Raw genomic sequence first — 24076 nt, forward strand, 5'->3', positions numbered from 1 at the left:
CAAATTGCAGTGGATAGAGTAGGTGCGCTGCCAGGACACGTCAAGGGAGCGCCGAAGAGGACACCTGAGCCGGATTAGCGTTTCACTATTTACGAACAGGGCAGGGCAGAGTGGCGGCGCAGCAAATGGAGCGCTACCAATGCATCAGTACACAGAGGAGGAGAGGGGTGGCGAAGGAAGAGGAGGAGGAGGGTAAGAACCAACCCCACCCCCCACCACATTACCCCGTTGGCCGATTAAATTCGCTCTCGATCTCCGCAAGTACCCCTGCCCAGTCAGGGTGATTCGAAGGGGGTCCAATCGCAGCGTGTAATGATGTTAGTACCTGTAGTTCTGCCAGCACACCACCGTGTAAATCAGCGAGCCATCTCGATACTGGCGGTAAATTGGGGGATTTCCAACACATAGCTAAGCGTCTTTTTGTTTCCATCTTAAGTCTAGGATTTTATTTGCTGATTTGTTTTTGGAGGTTCTGCGTGCTATGCCAAGTATATAGTGTGCCATATCACAGTGCGTGACCCCTCCCGTGATTTTATTCAACATTGCATTTATAGTTGCCCAGTATTCGACTGCGTGGGGACAGGACCACACCATATGTAAGAAATCAGCAGTCCCACTGTGGCATCTCGGACACTCATCCTGTGCGGCTGGGTAAGTCCTGGCCAGTCTCGCAGGCGCAAGATAGGTGTGAAGCAAATAATTGAACTGGATAAGTTTGTAGCGGGCATTCATTGATATGGTTTAGGAGCAGTGAGGGCCTGTTGCCATTGGGCATCAGTAAGTGCAATGTGTAGTGCCTCCCCCAGTATGTCCGGAGTGACGTAAGGGGAGTATTGCCATTTATGTGTAGCGCATTGTATATATTTGTTATCGCCTTATTTGTGTTCCCTTGAGTCAGAAGTGTCTGGAGCAAAACTGACGTGACAGGCTTACTAGGTAAGGTGCCCCAATAGGTTTTAGCCAATTGGGTCAGTGCGGCATAAGTGAGAAAGGATCCAGGATGGAGGCTGAAGTCATCCACCATGTTAGCAAAAGGTGTCAGCATGCGATCTTCAAAGAGGTCACCCCATTCCACTATTCCCACGTCCTCCCAGGCATTGGCCTCTGTTTTATGTAGGGTAGGAACCCACCCCGGTAGTACCCAAAGGGGGAGCTGAGATGCGTATGGAGTAACCCGGCCCGACCAGTGTGTGTACCTGGTCCAACATTTCTTGGCATTTCTCATTATTAGGTTGTTGACTGCGATTGGGGTATCAGAGTTAGGAGACAGCAACCAACGTAGCAGACTAATTGAGCCTCCCTGTTTGAGCGTGGCATTTAGTTCGTGCAAATTACGGCCTGCCAGCCAACGCATAGTCCATTGGAGCTGAGCCGCCACATAGTAGTGCTCAAAATTTGGGGCACCCAGGCCACCCTCTGACAGGGGAGCATAAAGTTTGATTAAAGCCACACGTGCTCTGCCCTTGCCCCATGTCAGTGCTGTGAGGAAGGAGCGCATCCCCGCAAACCATTTAATCGGAAGAGAAAATGGTAGAGCCGTGAAGTGATATAATAATTTTGGGAGGACCAGCATCTTAGCAATAGCCAACCTACCCAGGGGAGAGAGTGGAAGAGAAGTCCAAAAAGGCAACGAGGTCCTTGCTCCAGATAGAACACCGCCTATATTTGATTCTATTAGGTCTTTTACTTCGTGGAAGATCTTAATCCCGAGATATTTAATGGTATTGCATGCCCACGACAGGGAAGCATTGGGTAACTGCTTGCGTTGGGCCATGGACAACGGCGTGAGAGGGAACAAGCAGGACTTCATCCAATTTACTTGGAGGCCGGATGCCTTGCCAAACTCCTGCAGCAATGATAACAATTGGGGCAAGGTCACCACAGGATTGCAAAGGTAGATCAGAGCGTCGTCCTCATAAAGCGACACAACGTGCCACGTTCATGTGCTCTCAATCTCAAGGCGTGCGCTAAGGGCTCCATAGCCAGCGCGAAGAGGAGTGGTGACAGGGGGAATCCCTGGCGTGTCCCATGAGCGATACCAGAGCGCTTGGAGATCACTGCGCCCGTCCTCACTTGGGCTATAGGCGAGTGATATAATAGAATTATCAATTTCAGGAAGTTGGGACCGAAGCCCAGCTGATGTAGAACCCGCAACAGGTAAGTCCACCCCAATGTATCAAACGCTTTTTCTATATCTAATGAAGCCACCGCTGATTCACCCCTCTCCGCCCCCACCCAAGTCATAATAGAGAACAATCTACGGAGGTTGAGAAAAGTACTTCTGCCCGGGATGAACCCGTTTTGGTCAGAGTGAACCAATCCTGTGATTATGGGCATAAGTCTATCCACCAGCATACGGCTTAATAACTTATAATCAGTGCTTAATAACAATAATGGGCGGTATAAACTCATTCGTAGTGGGTCTCTGCCTGGTTTAGGGAGAGCCACCAATGTCGCCTCCCTCAAGGAAGACGGGAGGACTCCTTGTTCAAACGCCGCACTGTACATGTCCAGCAGTTTAGGGGCCAGCACTGCCTGATATGTAGCATAAAATTCGATCGGCCACCCGTCTGTGCCGGGAGTCTTCCCCTGTGACATACTTTTAATAGCCCCCCTCGAGCTCTGTAAGCTGTAGCGGGGCGTCCAATGACTCCCTTTAAACCGGGGACAATTTGGGCAAGTGGAGGGGGGTCAAGAACCCTTCCGCCAGGGCACGATCCCCTCCCGAAACAGAGGTTGTATATAGTGTGGAGTAATATTCAAAGAATGCCGTATTGATTTCTTCCTGTGTGTTCAACATTTGATCATTTCCACCCCATAGTGCAGTAATTGGCGATAGGGAGTGTTCTGTGCGAAGCAGCCAGGCCAATAACTTGCCCGCCTTGTCCCCCTCAGCATGCTTGGGAGCCAGGTAGTCAGAGTAATGGAGTTGAGACAATTTGTCTGAGGTCTGCTGATAATTGATCCTAACTATTAGCTAATGGAGCAGCTGCCTCCACGTCAGTGGGCAGAAGCTGTTCACAATGTTGTAGTTCAGCGCTGTACCGTAATTCATTTTTATCGCATGACCCCTCATCACCACCTTGAAGGTATCCCACTCTACCGCACATCAGAAGCCGTGCCTGCATTAGTTGCAAAATAAGATTCAATATGTTCTCTAATGGTCTCTCTGTATGCAGCATCCTGCAATGCCGCCACAGGCAGTCTCTAGGTTGGTATACCTGGAGGACCACGGTTCCAACGTACCCCCACCTGTAAGGGAGCGTGATCAGATAATGTACATCCAAGACATTCCGTGCTGGTGACTTTCAGTAATGCGCCAGTGTTGGCGTACATCAGATCACTTCTGATGGATACAACTACCTGTGGATTCCTCACCTTATGAATTCGTCCTTGCGCCAGCATCCGACGGAAAGTCTTCTTCCTAGCTGTCCACGTCGACGAGGACGTCATAATGGCACCACTCCACGTGACTCCGTCTGACGTCACCGTGCCAATAAGAGGTCCTCGTCGGCGTGCTGACGTTAGTTTTTCCTTTTTTCCGTGCATTCGACGCCAACGATTTTTCTTCCTGGCTCGTTGATTACTGTTGCGTTTTTGGTGGTTACAATGTCGCCTCCAAAGAAGTCTGGTTTTAAGCCATGTAGAGAATGTGGAGGTCGGATGTCGGTGACCGATCCACATTCGGATTGTATTTGGTGCCTTCGTTCTGAGCATGACGTTGAAGGATGTTTGTCGTGCCAGAGTATGAACCCTAAGGCTCTAAAAGAGCGTGAGGCGAAGCTTTTTCTGGCGAAAGCAAAGAAGAAGGGCCATAAGAGGGATTCCTCCCATGATTCACCAAAGAAGCATAAGAAGCGGCGTCATCATGACTCACGGCGCCGTCATGACTCTCGGCGCCGGTCTGAGCGGAGCCGGTCGAGGTCTCCGTCTTCTCCACGCCAAAAGACATGGGAGATGAGCCCTACTGTGACGCCTCAGCCCAGGAGTCCAGAGTTATCACCGGAGCCGTCGGACTTTGAGGTTGCTCATCATAGTCCTCAATTTTCGCCACGTCGCGGGAGCCTGATGTACAGCAGTCATCTACTCGGCAATATCCTACTTTCCCGGCTCCAGGGTCCCATGGGGCCATTGGCATTTGATTTGGGCTCTCCGGCGCCGTATAAAGCGGCTCCATTCATGCCTTTTTGTCTGGCGGAGAGTGTTGGATTGGCGCCGAGGATATCTCCTCGTGGGAGTTCACCACCTGTGACGGTGGCTCCACCATCGCGTCAGCCGACGCCATCGCCATCGCCGCGCCATTCGAGGTCGATTATGTCTCCTTCCAGGCCGGCTCCATCGCCTTCCTGCCAACCGACTACGCGGAGGTCATCGTTGGAGTCCGTGACGGCGCCGGGTGATGCCCATCTCTTCCTGTGTCTTTCCGTGATTCGAAGTTTTCGGCGTCAATAGATTCATTATCGACGCCGCCTTTGGAGACACACCTTCGGTCTCGTAGGAAGGCTTTACGACTTTACGACTTTTGGAGGAGGAAGAGTACGGACGGTTGGAGGAAGGTGAAATTGAGCCTTCTGATGAATACCAAGGTCTGGCCACTGCAAGCAGGCTGGATACTTCCCCAGAGTGGGACATTGCATCTCCGGGGGAGTTTACAGAGGAGGCCGCATCCTTCCATACGGGCGTCAGGAAGGCAGCAGAGTTTCTGGACTTGCCATTGTCTGTGGCGGAGGTGAAAACTAACCTGCTCAAGGAGGTGTTGCATCCTTCTGCGTCCAGCGCTGATCCTTTGCTGCCCTTCAATGAGGCTTTAACTGAGCCTATATTGGATCCGCGAAGTCTGCTCCTGGAACATTCCCTGGAGTTCCAACTGATAGGGAGTCCAAGAGGATGGAGCAGTCTTCTTCGAAGATCTTTTCATCCTGTAGCATGGCGCTCAGGGCTACTAATTCTACCTTTTACGGACTTTAAGGACTACGCCCTTATGGACTCCGCTAAAGAGATGGCCAAAGATCTGCCGCAGGAGGTACAAAGGTCCTTTGGGTCTCTTTTTACGGATGCGCAGGCGGCTGCACAACAGATTATACAGTCTGGCCTGGACACGTCTGATTCGGTAGCCAGGGCCATGGGGACATCTCTGGCTACTAGGAGGCACGCCTGGTTAAGGTCCTCTGGATTTTCATCGGACGTTCAATCCACCTTATTAGATCTGCCATTCGATGGGGAAAAGCTGTTTGGAGAGAAGGCGGATTCTGCCCTTGAAAGGTTTAAGGACAGTCGGGTAACAGCTAAGTCTTTGGGCTTACAGACTGCTACTGCTCCATCTTATAGACCTTTTCGCAGGTTCAGGGGGTTTACACGTGGTTGTCTTTCGGCGGTCGTCCCAATACTTGGCCCAGCAACCTGCCAATCCGCCCTATTGTGCCTTTAGAGGGCGGGGTAGGGCTAGAGGGCCAGTCCAGCAGCCTTCATCTTCATCCTCCTCCTCCGGTGGACAACAGCAGAAGCAGCCCTAGTTTTCCCCACTTTATCGTTCATACTCCTCCTGTAGGGGGAAAGTTGAGTCTTTTTCTCCGCAAGTGGGAGTCGATTACAACTGACTCGTGGGTATTAAGAATTGTGGAAAAAGGTTATGCTCTCCCCTTTCAGGAGTCCCCTCCTCCCTTCCCCCCCGTCCCTCATTTTGTTCAGAAGACCATCTTCTGTTGTTACAACAGGAGGTTATGACCATGTTGTCAAAGGGCGCAATAGAGTTGGTGCCGGTGCAGGAAAGGGGTCAGGGGTGTTATTCAAAATATTTCCTGGTTCCCAAAGCAGACGGTCGTCTAAGACCGATCCTGGACTTGAGGATTTTGAATTTGTTCCTCAAACAGGAGAAATTCAAAATGCTGACCCTAGCGCAGGTACTATTGGTGTTGAACGGAGAATGGATGGTGTCTGTCGACTTGCAGGATGCGTACTTTCATATTCCGATAATCAAGTCACACAGGAAGTATCTCCGGTTTGTGGTCGGGACGCAACACTACCAGTTTGCGGTCCTTCCGTTTGGACTTACTTCAGCACCTCGAGTTTTTACGAAGGTGATGGCAGTTGTTGCAGCACATCTCAGAAGGAGGGAAGTAGCGGTTTTTCCCTACCTGGACGATTGGTTGATCAAAGCCAAGTCTCCGGAGCTTGTGTTGTCTCACCTGCGAATGACAACCCAGTTGTTGTTCGATCTGGGTTTTTCAGTAAATGTACCCAAATCTCACCTGGAGCCCTCTCAACGCCTCCTGTTCATAGGGGCAGTACTGGACACAACATTGTTTCAGGCCTACCCCCCGCCTCAGCGGGTTCGGGACATTCAGGCGCTGATTCCAATGTTTCAAATTGGAGCGGCAGTTCCAGTCCTCAAGGTCTTACGCCTGCTAGGTCTGTTTGCTTCTTCCATTCTGTTGGTCACTCACACACGCTGGCAAATGAGGGCTCTTCAGTGGTGCTTCCGCAGGCAGTGGTTCCAGCACAAAGGAGATCTTGGGGATTCAATAAAGATCTCCAGGGACGCTGTAGCGGATCTTCATTGGTGGATGGTGAACGGCAACCTTTCCCAAGGAAAACCGTTTTCACTACCACCACCTGTGGCCACAGTAATATCGGATGCTTCCACTCTAGGGTGGAGAGCTCATCTGGGGGACCTGGAAATCAAGGGTTGTTGGTCTCCAGCGGAACAGATGTTGCATATCAATCTGTTGGAGTTGCGGGCGATACGTTTGGCGCTCAAGGCCTTCCTCCCTTCCCTTTGCGGTCGGTCGGTTCAGGTCCTGACGGACAACACTACTGCGATGTGGTATATAAACAAGCAGGGAGGAGTAGGGTCGTACCTTCTCTGCAGAGAGGCTCTGCGACTCTGGTCTTGGGCTCAGGACCATCAGATTTGCTTAAGAGCGAATCATTTGGCCGGAGCACTGAATGTACGTGCGGACGGTCTCAGTCGCCACTTCTCAGCAGATCACGAGTGGCATCTCCATCCGGACCTGGTCCTCTACATCTTCAGGATGTGGGGTATGCCTCAGTTGGATCTATTCGCCACTCGGGAGAACGCGCACTGTCCGTTGTTCTGCAGCCTCCAGTATCCGTTGCAAGGAGCGTTGGGGGATGCGTTTCAGATGTCCTGGAGCGGCCAGTTGCTTTACGCGTTTCCCTCCATACCCTTGATTCCTCGGGTTCTGAGAAAGGTTCGTCAAGACCGGGCCCAAGTCATCTTGGTGGCACCGGACTGGCCGAGAAGGGTATGGTATACAGACCTGCTTCAACTCTCTCAGTGCCCTCCGCTCCGTCTCCCATTCAGGGCAGACCTCCTCTCACAGTCGCAGGGGCAGGTTTTACACCCCAACCTCCAGAGCCTGCACCTTCATGCCTGGAGATTGAGCAGGGCAACCTGAGTTCCTTTTCTCTCCCACCGGATGTAGTGGATGTTATTCTGTCATCCAGGCGACACTCCACTAAATCCATTTATGCCGGTAGGTGGGCAAAATTTGTGGTTTGGTGTGGAGAGAATCAAAAAGATCCCTTAAAGGCCCACCTTTCAGATGTTCTTTTGTTTGCTCTTGATTTAGCAAAGAAAGGCTGTACGGTAGCTACAGTTAAAGGCTATTTGGCGGCTCTGTCGGCTTTCTTTGCCTGGTCTGGTACTGACATTTCTGATGGGTTTGCCTTTCGAGCCTATGTATTCATGCCCGTTGAGATATTTAGTCCTAAAGACTGTTTTCTTGATTGCAATTACTTCTGCTAGGAGGGTCAGGGAACTTCAAGCCCTTTCTGTTAAACCTCCATTTACCATGTTTTTCCCTGATAAAGTGGTGTTGAAAACCATGGCAACTTTTCTGCCAAAAGTTGTCACTCCTTTTCATTTGGGTCAGACTATTACCCTTCCCTCGTTCTACCCTCCTCCTCACCCCTCTAAGGATGAAGAGAGGCTCCATCGGTTGGACCCTAAGAGGACTCTGAGTTTCTACCTGGAAAGAACAAAAGACTTTCGTCTGGATGATCAGCTGTTCGTAGGGTATGTTGGACAGCGGAAGGGCAGAGCGGTCCAGAAACAAACAATCTGCAGGTGGGTCATCCTGTGTATAAAAGTTTGTTACTCTCTGGCGAAGAAAGTTCCCTCTGAGGGTATCAGGGCCCATTCTACTAGGGCTAAGTCCGCCTCTTCGGCCCTAGCGAGAGGAGTTCCAATAGTGGATATTTGTAAAGTGGCAATTTGGGCGTCCCTCCATACCTTCGCAAAACATTATTGTTTAGATTCTGAGGTGAGGAGGGACGGTCATTTTGCTTGCTCGGTATTGCAAGATTTCTTGGTGTAATCAGGTGGGCACCCACCACCGAGTGCGGTACGGCTTTGGGACTCTATTCATAAGGTGAGGAATCCACAGGTAGATGTGTCCATCAGAAGAGCATGTTACTTACCTTCGGTAACGCTTTTTCTGGTGGATACACTAGCTACCTGTGGATTCCTCACAGTCCCTCCCGCCTCCCCGTTGCCTGCCTGATTTCACGGTTATCTTGTAAATGGTTTATATTTGTTTGTGTGTGTATATATATATATATATATATATATATATATATATTTATGTATTTATGGATGTAATTTAATATTCTAATATTCTGATTTTTCATGTGAATATGTGCGTTAATGGGAAATGTTCTTGTGTATATGTATTTTTCATGACGTTTTTTTATGGGTCGGTTCTCACCTGTTCGCCTCAAAGGCACGAAAAAAAAGAGGTGAAACTGACGTCGGCACGCCGACGAGGACCTCTTATTGGCACGGTGACATCAGACGGAGTCACATGGAGCCGTGCCATTATGACGTCCTCGTCGACGTGGACAGCTAGGAAGAAGACTTTCCGTCGGATGCTGGCGCAAGGACGAATTCATAAGGTGAGGAATCCACAGGTAGCTAGTGTATCCACCAGAAAAAGCGTTACCGAAGGTAGGTAACTTGTTCTTCTAGTGTGTAGTACACGTAACCCAGAGTAGTAAGAGTACATGCATCCGTTTGGGTGCAGGCCACGCCACACATCATGCAGTTGGTTATTTACAGCCCAGAGGCAAAGTTGGTGTGCAAGCGCGTTCGACTGGGCGCCCTGTAGCGGAGGGCGGGATCTATCCAATTCAATACAAGGAGTACCATTGAAGTCACCCCCCCCGCAATAGCATGGCGTCTCCGAATTAAGAAGAAGAGATGCAGACATTGATTACCAGAATGCATTTTGGTTAGCGTTAGGTGCATATAGTGAAATTAGGGATATAGGTGCATCATCCAAGGTTCCTTCCAATATAACAAAGTGCCCTTCTGGGTCTATCTCGGTATGTAGTATCGACAATGGTACCCCAGGGGCCACCCATATCAGAGTCCCTCTAGAATATCTAGAATATGTTGTACCGATCATGGACCCACGCCAGCGTCTGCGCATTTGTACCAGATCTGGAGCATTGAGGTGTGTTTCCTGAAGTAGAGCCACATGCCCCTTATGGCGGCGGAGAAACTGGTAGATTTTGTCGTTTGTTGAAGCCCGCCAACCCCGTAACATTCCAAGCCGTAAAGGAATATTGTGACATGTAATTAGATGTGAGAGCAAAGAGAGGCAGCCAGGCTGAGGGGGTATTCGCCTCGGCAGCCCAAATCAAACACCATCTCCCTGCAACTCCCCACTCCCCGCCCAAGCCCCCGTCCCACCCCATGCGCATCACCTCGCAAATCCCAGCACACCCACCCATGCACCCATGAACAAGTCCACCGCAAGAAGAAACATAAATAAGGTAACAAACAATTTGTCTCAGGCTGCACCAGGAATTGGTGAACAGCCAATAGCACTGAAATGCTTATACCCAAATGAAACATCATTGTTCTTGTATGATTACACCGAGGTGTAAAGGGAAATGGGGGAATGTAGTTAATACGAGCGGAGACGATTAACCTTCAAAATAAGAGCGAGGAGGGCAGGCAGCCCAAACCCGCCCAGGCCAGATGAAATGTTAGCGTTGACAAGTCTAACAGATATGTAATGTTGTTCCCAGATAGAATAAGTTTGCCTTGTTAGGCGCGTGTACCCCCTTCATCAGATCTTCGGCAGTCTGCAGAGTCATCGTCGGTCCCTCGCCCAGTATCACTTGAAGCTGATCTACTTCCAAGTCCGGGGAGACCACATCCTGTCGGTCCACACTGCCAGCTGACGATGCAGGGGAGCCCACCCACCGCTCCTCCTCTGCACAGGCACGATCCCTTTCCTTGGAAGGCTGTTCAGCGGTAGGGGACGCCTGCGTGCGCGGGGTTCTGTCCCTGTGGCCTCTCCTTGGACCATGCCTCGTCAAGCACAAAGGTGGCCGCGGCGGGCCTGAGGCCATGCCATTTTCCTCCAACCATGCCCAGGCCTCTTCCGGCGTGTTGCAGAAAATAGTGCTAGTGTCCGTTATAATCTTAAGGGTCGCTGGGAACTGGAGAGCGTTCTTGACCCTGTGCTCCCTCAACTTTGGCTTTACTGCGAGGAAGGAGGAGTGTCTGCGCTGCACCTCAAGTGTGTAATCGGGGTAAATGTTCACCTGCGTGTTGGCGATTCTCCATGGGCCGGTGGTATGAGCCCTTTGTAGGATATGAACTCTGTCCCTGTAGTTAAAGAGGTGCACCACCACTGGGCGAGGAAGGGCCCCCGGTGGAGAAGGCCTGCCCAGGAAGTACCATCCGAGTCAGCCACTGCTCCATGTACAAGTCCATATTGGGGCTCCTCTCCTGTTCAGGCAGGCTGATACCCTAATGTTATTACGACGTGCTCGCCCTTCTTGGTCCTCCAGAAGTTGATATAGGCGTGAGACCTCCCTCTGCAAGTCCCTAACGTGTTGAGTGGCAGCAGTAAGAGAGGGACGCAGCTCCGCGACCTCACCCTCTGCGGTCGCTACGCAATCCTTCAACTTTTTATGTTCTTCCGCATGTGGAACATATCGATACACAGGTCGTCAATCTTAGGTTCTAGAGTAGATTTAATGCTCTGCACTGCATTAAGGATGTCATCAAACTTCTGCGTGTGCACGGCAAGTATGGCTGAGACAGGTAAGTCTTGAGGGACCCCAGACACATTCTGTGCAGGTTGCGCGCATGGCGCCGCGCCATCCGCACCATCTTTTTCAGATTTGTTGCGCCTCATCACTATGTCCTAAGAAGATGCACACTGATCACTTTTAGGCCGTGGTGCGAAGAATAGTTCCTCCAAGCCCCTCAACAAAACTGGGATGGGCAGGGTAGCCTGACACCTGTGTGTAGGAGGGAGAGGCCTGACCCTGCACTGGCCACAGGATCCATCGAGTGTGGAGATTCTCCTTTGTCCTTTTAATAAGCGGTGAGCCGATTATACTTCACCAGGCGTCCAGACCACACAGGTGGGAGGGGAGGGGAACGAGTTGCGGGCTGAGCCAAAACGTTGGATAGGGGCTCCCCTCTGCTCCTCACCTGCGGCAGCCGACCTCCGCAGCTCAGGCCAAGCTCACAGTCCCAGGGCAATGCCACTGCCCACGAGTAATGCACCACTGGGCAACTGCGCTGCGTGCTCCAGTGCCCGAGCGGCCGACACGATCGCTCGATAAGCTGCATGATCCGCAGCCCCTTCCGCGCGGCGGCCGGAAATCCTTGGGTCCAGTATGCCGCAGATCCGCTGGTCCCTCGCGGACCTGCGTATGATAGTCTGCGATTGTAGTAGCACTTTGAAGAGCACTCCGCTGACCCGGAGTCGCTCCAGCAGCCAATGCCGGAAACACCACACAGGCCTCAGGACGAGCGCAAGCTCAATATATTCCGGCGGTGGCCCCACCACATGGCTGCCACAGTGTAGCCAACAGTGGTCTCGGGAGCCGCGCTCTTGCCGATCAAAACTGTGCAGGAGGTCCGGATAACTGCAGGATTTCGATCGGGCCTGGCACGGAGACGGATTCAAGCATCCGCTCTGTCCGCCATCTTGGCCACTCCAGATCACACTGCAAAGTTTGCATCACTCTGGGAACATAGGGTTAATATCCAAAGATCACAGTGCAAAGTTTGCATCATTCTGGGAACATAGGGTTAATATCAAAAGATCACAGTGCAATCTTTGCATCATTCTGGGAACATAGGGTTAATATCAATAGATCACAGTACGAGGTTTGCATTACTTTGGGAATGTAGTGTTAATGTAAAAAACACGAGCAATCATTTTTATCACTGTTACATCATAGTGTAAGTTGAGCATAGCAATGACAAACTTTCAGGCTGTACACAGAATGCTCTGTATCACCAGCATCAATTTAGAATTATGCAAATGTCATTAACCTTAGTGATAACAAATATATTCACAGTACATCATTTTTATAATAATTACGTGAAAAAATTTCCTTTATACAATATATAGCAAGCAATTACGATAAGTGTTACTACATGACAAGCGGCAAGCATCCTAGTGACCTTAAAAACCAACGATGTGCCTTCTTATGTGCTCCGAAACATCCAATTGACGAATATCAAGTCAGCAAATGTCAGGTTTTCACAAATAAATTCCTTTCTGGCACACGTAGTGTGTTACTGCCTTTTTAGTAGTTAATTCTCTTGATCTCTTCCTCTCCTTAGAAGTGGCATCCAAGATACAGGACTGAACGTGAAGATCAAATATGGAAAAGCAGACACTCTTTCTCTGCAGCCGTGAACCTTTACAGCAAGCAATTCACTCAGGGCGGTTGTGGTTTAAATACCTGCTGCATCTGGCCACACCCCCAATGCCCTCCCAATCTGTTTCGGCTTGTTGGGATATCAATGGTGGAAGTGACAAACCAATGGAGAAGCATGCACATGCACTGCCGGCTCCCATGAACCTCCGACCTGCAACCTTTCCAGTCCAACAAGTAGTAAAGTTTATTACATACTCGTTTAGAGTCTCATATAGCCTTAACCTCATACTCCAGTTGATTATGCACTAGGATTGGAAGAGGTCTTTTTGTGCAGCGCATAGAGTGTGCTACTGGTTTTAATAAGGAGACATGCAACACTGAGTGAATCGGTAGAGAAGTGGGAAGTTCTACCTTCATTGCCACCTCACTAATCTTTTTGATGATGGTAAAAGGACCCATAAACCTTGGATGAAACTTTTGTGCTCCCTTCAAATTCAAGTGTTTAGTTGATAACCAAACCTTTTGTCCAGCTTCATAATTTAGTCACTGATGCCTTATTTTATCTACATATATTTTGTATGTCTGTTTTGCTAATTTTAGGTTGCTTGCGCATTATTTTGTATGTCGCTCAATTGTTACAGTCTTGCACTGCAGGAGTGGTTAACTGAGGTACTACACTCAAATTCAACATTCAAGGATGATACCCATAATTGCAATAAAAAGGTGAATATTCACAGGATACATGGATTACATTGTTATATGTGAGTTAGGCTGTCCACAAGCACTCAGCCCAATCCACTTCAGAATTTAGGACATAACACAAATATTGCTCCATAAACTGGTTAAGGTGACATCCACATCCAATTCTTGACAAAGGCATTTCCAAACTTTGGACACAAACTGCGTTCCTCAGTTGGAAACGACCACTGAAGGAAGGCCATGTAGATGGACTATTGATTGTAGGAATGCATGGGCTAATTGTATGGCTGAGGGTAAAGCTTTAAGAGGAATAAAATGTGCCATTTTGGTCAAATGATCTACCACGACTATAAAGGTGGTAAATCACGCCTGAGATTTTGGTAATTCTACCACAAAGTTTAAAGATATGGTGTGCCAAGGCGCAGATGGTGTAGGCAAGGGTTGTAAAAGACCAGCAGGAGCTTGATGTGAGCTCTTCACTTCTGCGCAGGTAACAGAATTGGCTACAAAGGACTTTGCTCTTTGGCTATGGATGCCCACCAAAAGCGTAGTTGCAGGATCTCTGGAGTCTTTTTCTTCCCAGGGTGACCAGCAAGCATACTAACATAGTGCCACTCAGGCTCTTTCTTGTAGTGTTTTTTTGGTAGGTATAATTTTGTGCTACATACTTCAATCCCCCACGACTAGTAATGTCAGTAGTGAGATGTTGCAGAGTTTCTATAGCTATTGTACTTTCCTGCTTTCGTTCCACCTCTTGCAAGACAACTGAATCAAAGGTATTGGGCCCAACTATCTTGCCTATTGAAATAATAAAAGCTGCTTCTTCCACTTGTTCAGTAATGGTATGAGCTAACTTGGACAGTGTGTCCGCTTTTCCATTCTTATGACCTCGTTGGAACTGGATAAAGAAGACAATCATTAAAGAACTGGGACAACCTGTCAAGCACTAACCTGTTCGTCCCACAGAGACACAATGTTGACCTAGCTGCTTGTTCCCAATTCCACGTAAACGTTGCGTGCCCCCCACTTAAATACACATGATCGGCACCGCAAAGTCCCAGGGGAAAGGCGATGGATTAAAGAAGGACAGAGACAATGGAGTCGCAGAGCTTGATCTGGATGCCTAGTGATGGTTCTTGAAGAGCCGGTCTTTCCTATGATAAATTACACATCAGTCAAATAACTAGTATCTCAAAACCCATGTGTACACCACTGTTAAACTATGATGTATCTGCTGGGGTCCCCTTTCCCGCTTTTGATGGCTCTCCCTCTCTCTAGGAATTTTCAGAAACAATGTGGATTACCTGTAATTAAATAAGAGCCTTGGCCACACCCAGTCTGAGTCCTAGGGATGCTAGAGGCTTAAGCAACATGTGTCCTAAACAAGCATTAGTCTTAAACAAGCCATAAGGGTCTCATGGCGCTGAGGGGGTCAGTCCTCTGTGCTTCATTTAAAAGCCAGGTCTTAAGGTCCTACCAGAATTGAGACAACGGTGGTGGCTGCCTGAGGTGAAGGGGCAAGGTGTTCCAGCTCTTTGCCGCCAGGTAGGCAAAGGATCTTCCCCTGACCGAGGTCTTCCGTATGCGGGGTATGGTGGCTAGTGCCTGTTAAGCGGAGAGGTCTGGTGGGGGAGTAGAAGGTGATGCAATGGTTGAGGTAGATAGGTCCCAGGTCGTGGAGCACGGATGGGGAGTTTGAAGTTGATTCTTTTCTCAACGGGAAGCCAGTCGTGGTCCCTCAGATGTCTGGTGATGTGTTTGCACCGGGGGACATTCAGGATGAGTCTGGCGGAGATGTTTTGGATGTGCTGTAGTTTCTTCAGGTTCTTCTGGGTGGTGCGGGCGTAGAGGGTGTTGCCATAGTCTAGTCTGCTGGTGGCCAGTGCGCGTGTTACAGTTTTGTGGCAGTCATTTAGGATCCATTTGAAGATCTTCCAGCAAAGTCTGAGTGTGTGAAAACAGGAGGATGCGACCAAGTTGACTTGGCCGGTCATGGTAAGTGATGAATCCAGGATGAAGCTGAGGTTGTGTGCGTGGTTTGTTGGGTGGGGGGTGCAGAGGGAAGCAGGCCACCAAGACTCATCCCAGGCTGAAGTGGAGGGTCCCAGGATGAGGATCACAGTCTTGTCAGAGTTGAGCTTGAGGCAGCTGTCCTTCATCCAGGCGGCGATGGCTTCTATCCCATTGTGGACATTTTTCTTGGCATTTGTGGATTTTTGGTCAGTGCAATGATCAGCTAGGTGTCGTCAGCATAGTGGACGATCTTCAGTCTGTGGTTCCTGATGATGGATGCAAGCGGGGCCATGTAAATGTTGAAGAGTGTGGGGCTCAGGAAGGAGCCCTGTGGAACTCCGCAGCTGATCTCCGTGGGTTTTGACAGGCAAGGTGGGAATCTGACTCTGTGATCTGCCAGTGAGGAAGGAGTGTATCCATTCTAGGGCCTTTCCGCGGACGCCCGCTACGTGGAGTCTGGAGCAGTGGGTGTGATGCAAGACCATGTCTAAGGCAGCCAATAGATCCAGTAGGGTGAGGGCTACTGTTTGGCCGAGGAGTGAGCAGATGTCATCTGTGGCGGTTGAGAGTGTGGCAGAGCTCCGGTGCGATGGAGGTGTTGGCTTTGTTGAGAATGTGGGGAGGACAGGGGTCAGGAGGGGCTCAGGAGCGGTTGCCGCTCATGATGGAGCAGGTCTCGTCCATGGTGAGGATGATCCAGCAGTGCAGGATCTGTGAAGGTTCGGAGGGTCCGAGCTGGAGGGTTGTTGGGTGACCTCAGAGAGTCTTGGGGTCCAAAGCTATCGTAGATGTCTTTAATTTTTCAGTGGACGAAGGTGGCAAGTCTGTTGCAGAGGTCCTGAGATGTAGGGATGTTTGCCACTTCCAGTTGGGGTTTGGTGAACTCTTTGACCATGCGAAGAGCTTTTTGGTGTTGTGTGTGGTAGCGCTGTTGTGGTGCTGCAGGGCGGCTTTCCTGGTGGATCTGATGAGGTGAAGGCAAATTTGAAGGCCGCAAAGTCTTCCAGGTACTTGCTGTTTCTTTATCTTTTTTATAGCCATCTGCAGGTGTGCCTGGAGTGGGGGGGAGAACCAGCTGACTTTCTTGAGATAGGCCCTCATTACAACTGTGGCGGACGGTGCTAAAAGGGTGGTAAGACGCAAACAGGCCAGTGGTCATTACTGCCCCATTATGAAATTGCTGGTTTGGCATAGGCCAAACCGCCAATGTCCCGCACTGTCTTCCACGGCGGTAACGACCGCCAGGCTGGAGACAACGGTCTCCACCTTGGCGGCCCTCACTAGTCCGCCGGCAGTATCAGGACCCCGCATACCGCCATGGATTTCGTGGGGATTTCAACCGCCACAAAATCCATGGCGGTATGCACCATCAGTGCCAGGGAATTTGTTCCCTGGCACTGATTGGGGTCTCACCCTCCCCTGAGTCCTCCCCCAACACCCACGACCCCCCATAGAACCCCCCCAAAGGTAGTAGGACCCCCTCCCCACCCCCATTGAAACCCTCACACATACCCCCACACCCCCTACACGCACGCTCACACCACTCACACATACACGCGCACATACATGCACACATACATGCACACATACATACACGTTACATTTCCCCTACACACATTACACCCCCGCCTGCATACACACACTCACACAACCCCTCTACACACTCACAAGCACACCCCCATGCATGCACACACCACACAACACCCCCCTCCCCTAACTGATGATCACCTTACGTGTTCCGGTGATCCTCCATGGGGGCTGCTCCGCCGCCAGCACCCCGTCACCAGAACACCGCCACGCCGAATACTGAGTCGTATTACGGTTGGCGGTGTTCTGATGACGTGGCGATGACGGTGGAGCAGCCTCCACAACACCGCCGACCGCCAGTATGGCTGCTGGCGGCTCCCCATCCAAAAAAAGGGCGGAGGGTTGCCCGCAGTCATAATATGGTTGGCGGAAGTCCGCCAACACTGGCGGTCTTCGGCCCATCAGGACCTCAGCGGTCTCTGGAGGAGACTGCCGAGGTTGAAATGAGGGCCATAGTGTTTTGCTGAGGTCTTTCGGAATGGTGCTTGGATGTTGGCACATTTGGAGATCTATTGGTGGAAGTTCAATGCTGATATGTTTGCGTCTGTAGCGAGGGGAGGAAGAGACTTGCTGAGGGTGTCAGTGAGCTGTTCCTCTGTGATCTGGTTCCATCTCCTGCTCAGGAGCGGAGTGTGCAGAGGTGGATGGACGGTGTGGTGATGGAGAAATTAATGCAGTGGTGGTCGGTCCAGTGTAGCATGGAGGTGTTCTCGACGATGATGTTGTTGCTGGCAGAAAAGATGGGTTTGAGTGTGCATTCAGCGATGTGTGTTGACGAGGTGACCATTTGCTTGAGGCCTATTGTGGCGAGGTTCTTGAGCAAGGAAGTGGTGTTGATGTTATTGCAGTTTCGATATGGTATTTGACGTTGCTGAGGAGAAGGTAGCTTGCGGAGGCAAGTGCGTAGGGAGATATGATGTTGACGATGGAGTCGCTGAAGGCTGGGTGGGGACCAGGTGGCCTGTTCATGAGGGTGCCATGAAAGGTTGACTTGGGGGTGACGTGGATCTGGAATTGGAGATGCTCCATGAATGGGGAGTGTTCTGTGTAGTTTGTCAGACGGAGGGTGGATTTGTGTACGAAGGCCAGGTTGCTGCCTGGTCGAGAGGGCCAGTCTTTGCTGAGCAGTTTGTAGTCCTTGGGGATGCCGATGGCGCTGTCCGGTGCTAATGCTGGGTTCATCCATGTTTCAGTGAGAAAGGTGACGTCTGGGTGGGTGGAGTCTAGCAGGTTCTAGGCGTGTTTGTGAAGGGAGTGTATAATATGGAGGATGCAGCTGAGGCGCTCCGGGTGGGTGTTCGAAGGAAGGCCCGATGGCGGGAGGGTCCAGCATTTGATATAGGGTGCGTTGGCAGTAGAAGCAGGAGAATGGTCCATGGGTGTCTCTGGGTGATGCGAGATGAGAGGTGGTGGAGCGTCCTGTGCTCAGCGTGTAGCGGGTCTCCACTTTGTACTGACAGATGGTCGGAGGACCAGGGTCCGTTGCGCTGGGTGCGGTCCAGGCATGGACCGGCGCAGACGGGCTTACCTTTGACATACCGGCGGCGCGGCTGCCTTTAAGAAGGGGAAGGAGGCGGGAGGGTCCGGTCAGCTGGGAGGCAGGAAGACGGAAAAGTGCTTTGCAGGGAAGGGGACTGGACCGTCAGAGCAGCAACCACAGGGAAACAGAGAGGGTGGAGAGAGAGAAGCAGAAAGAGGAAAGAGAATGAAGAAATAGAATAAAGATGCCAAAGCACAGAAAAATAAGCAAAAGTAAAGATGACAAGCATAGATAGTCACACACAGATGGCCACTAGGCCACAAGGGCTGAAGTGCAGGTGGGAGCCTGTGGGCGGAAGTGGGCCTCGAACTGAGTCAGGCAGGTTCTCAGTTTGATCGCAGCAGAAGCAGCAGCAACAGGTGGATCTGGGTAGAGGAGAGCTAGCTGACGCTGACCAGGAGGTCAGAGGAGTTGCCCTCTCACTGCACAGCAGCTGTCATAAAGAAGGGGAGGGATGGTCTGGTCAACTGAGAGGCGGAAGGGCGTGAAAGCGCTTTGCAATGAGAGGGTTGGGGCCGAAGGGCCCGTAGCAACAGGGAAATGGAGCGCTGGAAGAGGGAAAGGCTCTAAAAGAAAAAAGACAGGAAGGAGAATAAAGAAATAGAATAAATAAAAATGACAAAGCACAGAAAAATAAGCAAAAGGGAAGAAGACAAGCACAGATACTCACACACGGATGGCCACCAGAGATGAGGCGCATGATGGAGCCTGTGGTGGAGGTGGGCCTCGAACTGAGAGTCAGGTGGGCTCTCAGTTCAATCGCAGCAGAAGCTGCCGGAACAGGTGGAGCTGCGCAAAGGAGTGCGAACAGACGCCGACCAGGACGTCAGAGGAGTTGCCAGAGGGAAGAGAATGATGTTGAGTCGTCGTCGTTGAGATAGTCTTTAGTAATGCGGCGCACGGCCTCTACGTTTGTGGGTGTGTAGCAGTGTATCTCTCAGCCTCCAGCAGGAGGTCCTGAATTGGAAAGCATCAGTGTGTGCAGTGAGTGGCAAGAGCGCATGGTCTGATAGTGACCTAAGCTCAGTCGAGGTGTTGTGTGTCAGTTTAAGGAAGGCAGGGGAGGCCAGGAAATAATCTATGTGTGCATAAGTTTTTCTAACAGCAGAATAAAAGGTATAATCCTGTGAGTGTGGGTGTTTTGTACGCCAAGCATCTGTCAGGCCATAGTCCTTCCGCCACTGAAGACCTGAGTTTGAGAATGGATCTGATTGTGAAGTGAAAGTTCCCAACCCTCAATCTATAAGTAAGCAATCGACCCTTGATTTTGGCTACTCTAGACAGTATTTCACCCTGGAAGCTCCAAGGTATAGCCACTCCTCCTGTCTTTGCTTGACCTGAGGACCACAGTTTTGGGGGAAAACATTTGGAGCGCATCCGAGGGGGGTATCTTGTAGGAGGTAGATATGACTCTCAGAGCGCTCTAGAAGGGAGAGCACTGCGGCCTGTTTAGTGGAATTATTTAAGCCTAGTACATTGAGGCTCATTATTTTAAGTTCCAGATGGGCGGGAAGGGTGAAATCTCACAGTTGTGTCATTAAGGGCGAGACGTCAATCAAGCGAAACCTGTGCTGTAGTAAAGACCGTGATAGGTTTAAGGTTGTGATAGAAGACCAGGCAATATGAAAGATAAAAAAGGTGCCAACATTATCAAATGTAATCATATAAACCAATGATAGAACAGAGTCCTGAATCAGGAATAAAGTACTACTACAAGGGCGTGGACCTGCAGTGTTGGGCAGTTTGGTAGGGGGATATATTCTGAGGGTACTCCCACTGCCTCAGGCCCTTCAACTTAGTAGCAGGCCGGAGCCTTTAGGTCATTGAAGTCTGTTAATCCAGGGAGGTAGATGTCATGGTGTGGGTTTATTGATACCCCAGACCAGGCTGTCCAGGATAAATTGTCTTTCTTGGGATTGCTCCTCAGGGCCCGGTCAATTATGCTTCTGACAAGACCCGCTTTCTGCCATTGTGAGGCTCTGTTAAGCGAGCCCACAGGGGGGACTGGGTTGCTTGAGTAGGCATATCATCGGCCAGTCGCAGAACCCGGCGAGGATGTTGTAGAGTTTTTAGTTGGTGCAGTTGGGCATCCCAGCAAAATATTAAATTAAAGGGGAGCCCCATCAGTAAAACACTTCCTTAGAGCATAAGAATTCCATGACTGGTTTGAACTTCCTGTGCCGTTGAAGCGTGAGTTGAAAGATATCCAGAAATAGGCCCAGGGTGTGTTTTCTGAAGCAGATGGGTTGCTTGGTCCTAGCCATTCTCAAGATGTCTTCTTTAATCTGGAAGTTGTGTACACACACGAGAATTTCTAGTGGTCTGGAGCCGAGTCCTCCGGGGCGACTGGCTCTGTGTACACGGTCTAGTTGTAAGTCTCTGTCCTCCTGCCATTCTAAGATTGAGCAAAAGAGATATACGGTATATTCTTTGATATCTGTGCCTTTGACATCTGTGGGGGCCCCCCTAATACATATGTTGTTGCGGCAGGATCTGTTCTCAACGTCTTCCGCCTGGGCCTGTAGTATGTCTTGTTGTTCATGAAGGTGCAGTATTTCTTGGCACAGTAGGTCTAGATCCTTGTATCAAGCTATCTCATTTTGTTCCAGGTGGGAGACTCTCTCCCCTATCGTGTTCAGATCTTTTCAGAGGTCTTGTAGTTCCTGGGATAGGTCTCTGTGGAGGTCTTGTAGGCCGGTTGTCAAGGAGTCGAACAACGAGGTCAAGAAGCCCTTTGTGACTGGGGCTGATTCGGCTTCAGTGGAACCTTCTGAGCTGTCCTTTGTGGGCTGATTTGGCGAAGCTCTGAATTTTTTATTTGTGCCAGGGTAGAGCGGGTCAGCATCTCCCGAATGGGCTGGTCTTTCTTGTGTTTCGCTGCAGCCATGTTTATGTGGGCAGAGGGTGGTGCACCCTAACACAACCCAATCTTCCTGATATAGGGTGCCGATAATGCAAAAAGTCTGTTCGCCCAAGCGTGTCTGTCGTTGTGCAACTACTTTGGCTTCTGGGGAAGCTGTAGGGCCCCACAGGGAAGGGGGAGGCACTTGTTGGCACTGCGGACCAGGAGAGGCCAGAAGGAGGGCAGCTGTATAGTGGGTGGGGGGCTTGGCAGAGAAGCCCCTTCCAACACCCGCAAAGGTTCCCTCTGCAGTGTAAACTGGTTGTGAGTCCCTGTGGCTGGGCCAGTAGAGAGGATGGACACCTTTGATAGTGGGCCATGCTGCTTCAAAGGTAAGTGTGTGTGTTGGTTCGTTGCACTTTGAGTTCATAGCTGAGTGAGATGCGTTAACTGGTAAGGCCTGCGGTCCTATGCCCTGCTCGGCGAGGCCCTTTAGCATAGATCTGCACTGCTGGTGAAGAACAGGGCCTGACCTTGCGGTAGCTTGGTGTGCTGCTGGTAAGCAGATAGGTGGGTGGTTAGTCCAGGTAGGATACCTTGCGCTCTAGCTGAGTCAGAGGGGGGCCCTTGACTGAAGCAAAGTGCACTCACCCGCATGTGGAGCAGAGGCGAGGGGACCGGCCCAGATCCTCATTGGCAGTCCGTGTGGGCCCAGTGGAATCCACCACCCTCCCCACTATCCCGAGAAAACCGGAGTATGGTATGGTGAGGTAACAGGAACCTGGTCAGAGCACCGTGGTAGGTCCTTGGGGCGCAGCCACTTGCCTCACTCTGTGCCTATCTGGCCTCACCTTGGTGATGCAGCTGTCCCAGTGGCGTTGTCTGGGGTGCGGATAGGACAGGTGGCCTGCAAGCGCTCCTCTCGACCACAGCTGGCCTCTGTGTTCAGTACAGAGGCGCAGCCACGTCCGCTCGCCTCACATTTATCCCGCTGTCGCAGCGGGCTCCAGGTTGGTCTGGGGGGATATGCTGCAGCTGCAGTGCTGGTTCACCTGAAGGCCCGGGTAAAGAACCTCGGCAGAGGCGCCGGGGCTCCTCGTTGCACGTCCTCTGCCGGCTCTGGTCTGTTTTATGTCCCTTGGGCAGCGTCCCATTCTCGTAGTCCTCACATGGCTCCAGGCATCAGGGGAACAAAGCTGCCACCGAGCTCAGGGACTTCGGCAGCGCTGGGTCCCCCATCTGATCGCGTAGGCCTAGGGTTCAGTTAATGTAGTGCAAGGGCCGCCATGTCGGCTCGCTTGTCGGCAAAATCTGCTGTTGAAGACGAATGCAGGCGACACAGGCTTCACGGCGCAGGGCCCGCCCTTCTATGAGGTTGTCCCCTCAGCAGACCGCTTGAAAACGGATCCGGTGCTCCCGCTAATTTCGAAATTGCGGGCCTGGGCAGCAGAGAACGCAGGCTGCGTCATACTTCTCCGCCATCTTGACCACCTCCCTACAATCAAGGAGTTTAAACATGTACACTAATTTCTTCAGTCGCGACTGCCTGTGAAACATTTCCTGGGCATGCTTGTTCTTGGAGATGACAACTCCATTTCCCTAGAAGGCGCTGTTTTTCTATTCTACGTTTAGGGCGACATGCTGCTATTTCTCTGCCTCATATATAACATTACAACAATACATGTAAAAGAGCCTTCTCTCCTCACTCAATTCGGAGTCTTCTGGTCGTGTAATTTTAGGGATTTGGGGGGGCCATTCCCGGGGGGCCCTTCCCAGGACATAGTTTGGAGGCCCCTGAATGTAATTATCCATTCTACTTTATAGCAAGTCTACGTGATGCCAATCAATAATGATTATATGTTAAAATTTCAGTAACAGGATTGCACAAAAACAGTTGAAATATGCCTTGAGACTCTGGGTTGGGACAGACGAAGTCAGTGGTAAAGGTGGAAAAGACCGAGGTCAAATTGAGAGAGAGTCTGCGTTCTCAGGAGGACGTTGGGAAATTGGAGCCCTGTGCGATCGCCCACCTTGCGAATTCTCTAAACGTTTGTCATCCCGGGAGTAATCCTAGAAAGTTTAAAACTAAAACCCAGTCATACAAACACTTCAACGAGACACAAAAGATGTGCATATTGTACAGTGCATTTTCATATGTTTTTTTCCATTCAGTTTTCCTACTTTTTGGCCCTTTTGTAGCGCCTGTGCAGTATTTGCCATGGTTGAACTTTTCTTCACTTCTGTTGTACGTATGTTTAATTTTTTATCTATAAGTATAGTAAACTCAAACGCGGAAAAGCCTTATTGGCCTATCAACTCGTACCATTTGCTGACTGAGCGTAGGTAGCTCTTGGAGACAGGTTTATCACAACGCTTATTAGCCGCAGAGTAGCACAGTGCGTAAACTACATATTTTTAAACCAGCATTGTAGTGTCCGCGAAGAATAAAGAACGGCAAAATGCACATGGCTATTTTTTAGCAATGAAACTGGTGATGTACGGCCGTTACACTCGTACTTCGACAGTTACTGCGCAATGAGCTTTCTGTGTGCATATGCCAGCAGCATCTATGCGCAGGTTTGATTTCTTCTATTACATTATGTGCCTGGTGTGGTATTTTCGAACAGTGCTCAGGGTGACAGCGATTATCAGCACACTTACAATGAGAAACCAGATACATAAGGCCAGGAGTCTGGGTGCTACTAGTCGCACCACTGCTTTATACCACACTA

The 24076-nt window shown here is 50.5% G+C and overlaps 1 protein-coding gene and 1 long non-coding RNA gene across 2 annotated transcripts in view; one reads left to right on the plus strand and one right to left on the minus strand.

Moving 5' to 3' along the window:
- METTL1 (methyltransferase 1, tRNA methylguanosine) overlaps positions 1 to 24076 on the plus strand; it is a 108029-nt gene that overhangs the window by 71391 nt on the left and 12562 nt on the right. The window lies entirely within an intron of this gene.
- The window catches only part of LOC138292361 (uncharacterized), a 52395-nt gene that overhangs the window by 27416 nt on the left and 903 nt on the right, over positions 1 to 24076 (minus strand). The gene's annotated exons all lie outside the window — the stretch shown is intronic.

This window comes from Pleurodeles waltl, chromosome 4_2 (assembly GCF_031143425.1).
Source record: "Pleurodeles waltl isolate 20211129_DDA chromosome 4_2, aPleWal1.hap1.20221129, whole genome shotgun sequence".
NCBI lineage: Eukaryota > Metazoa > Chordata > Amphibia > Caudata > Salamandridae > Pleurodeles > Pleurodeles waltl.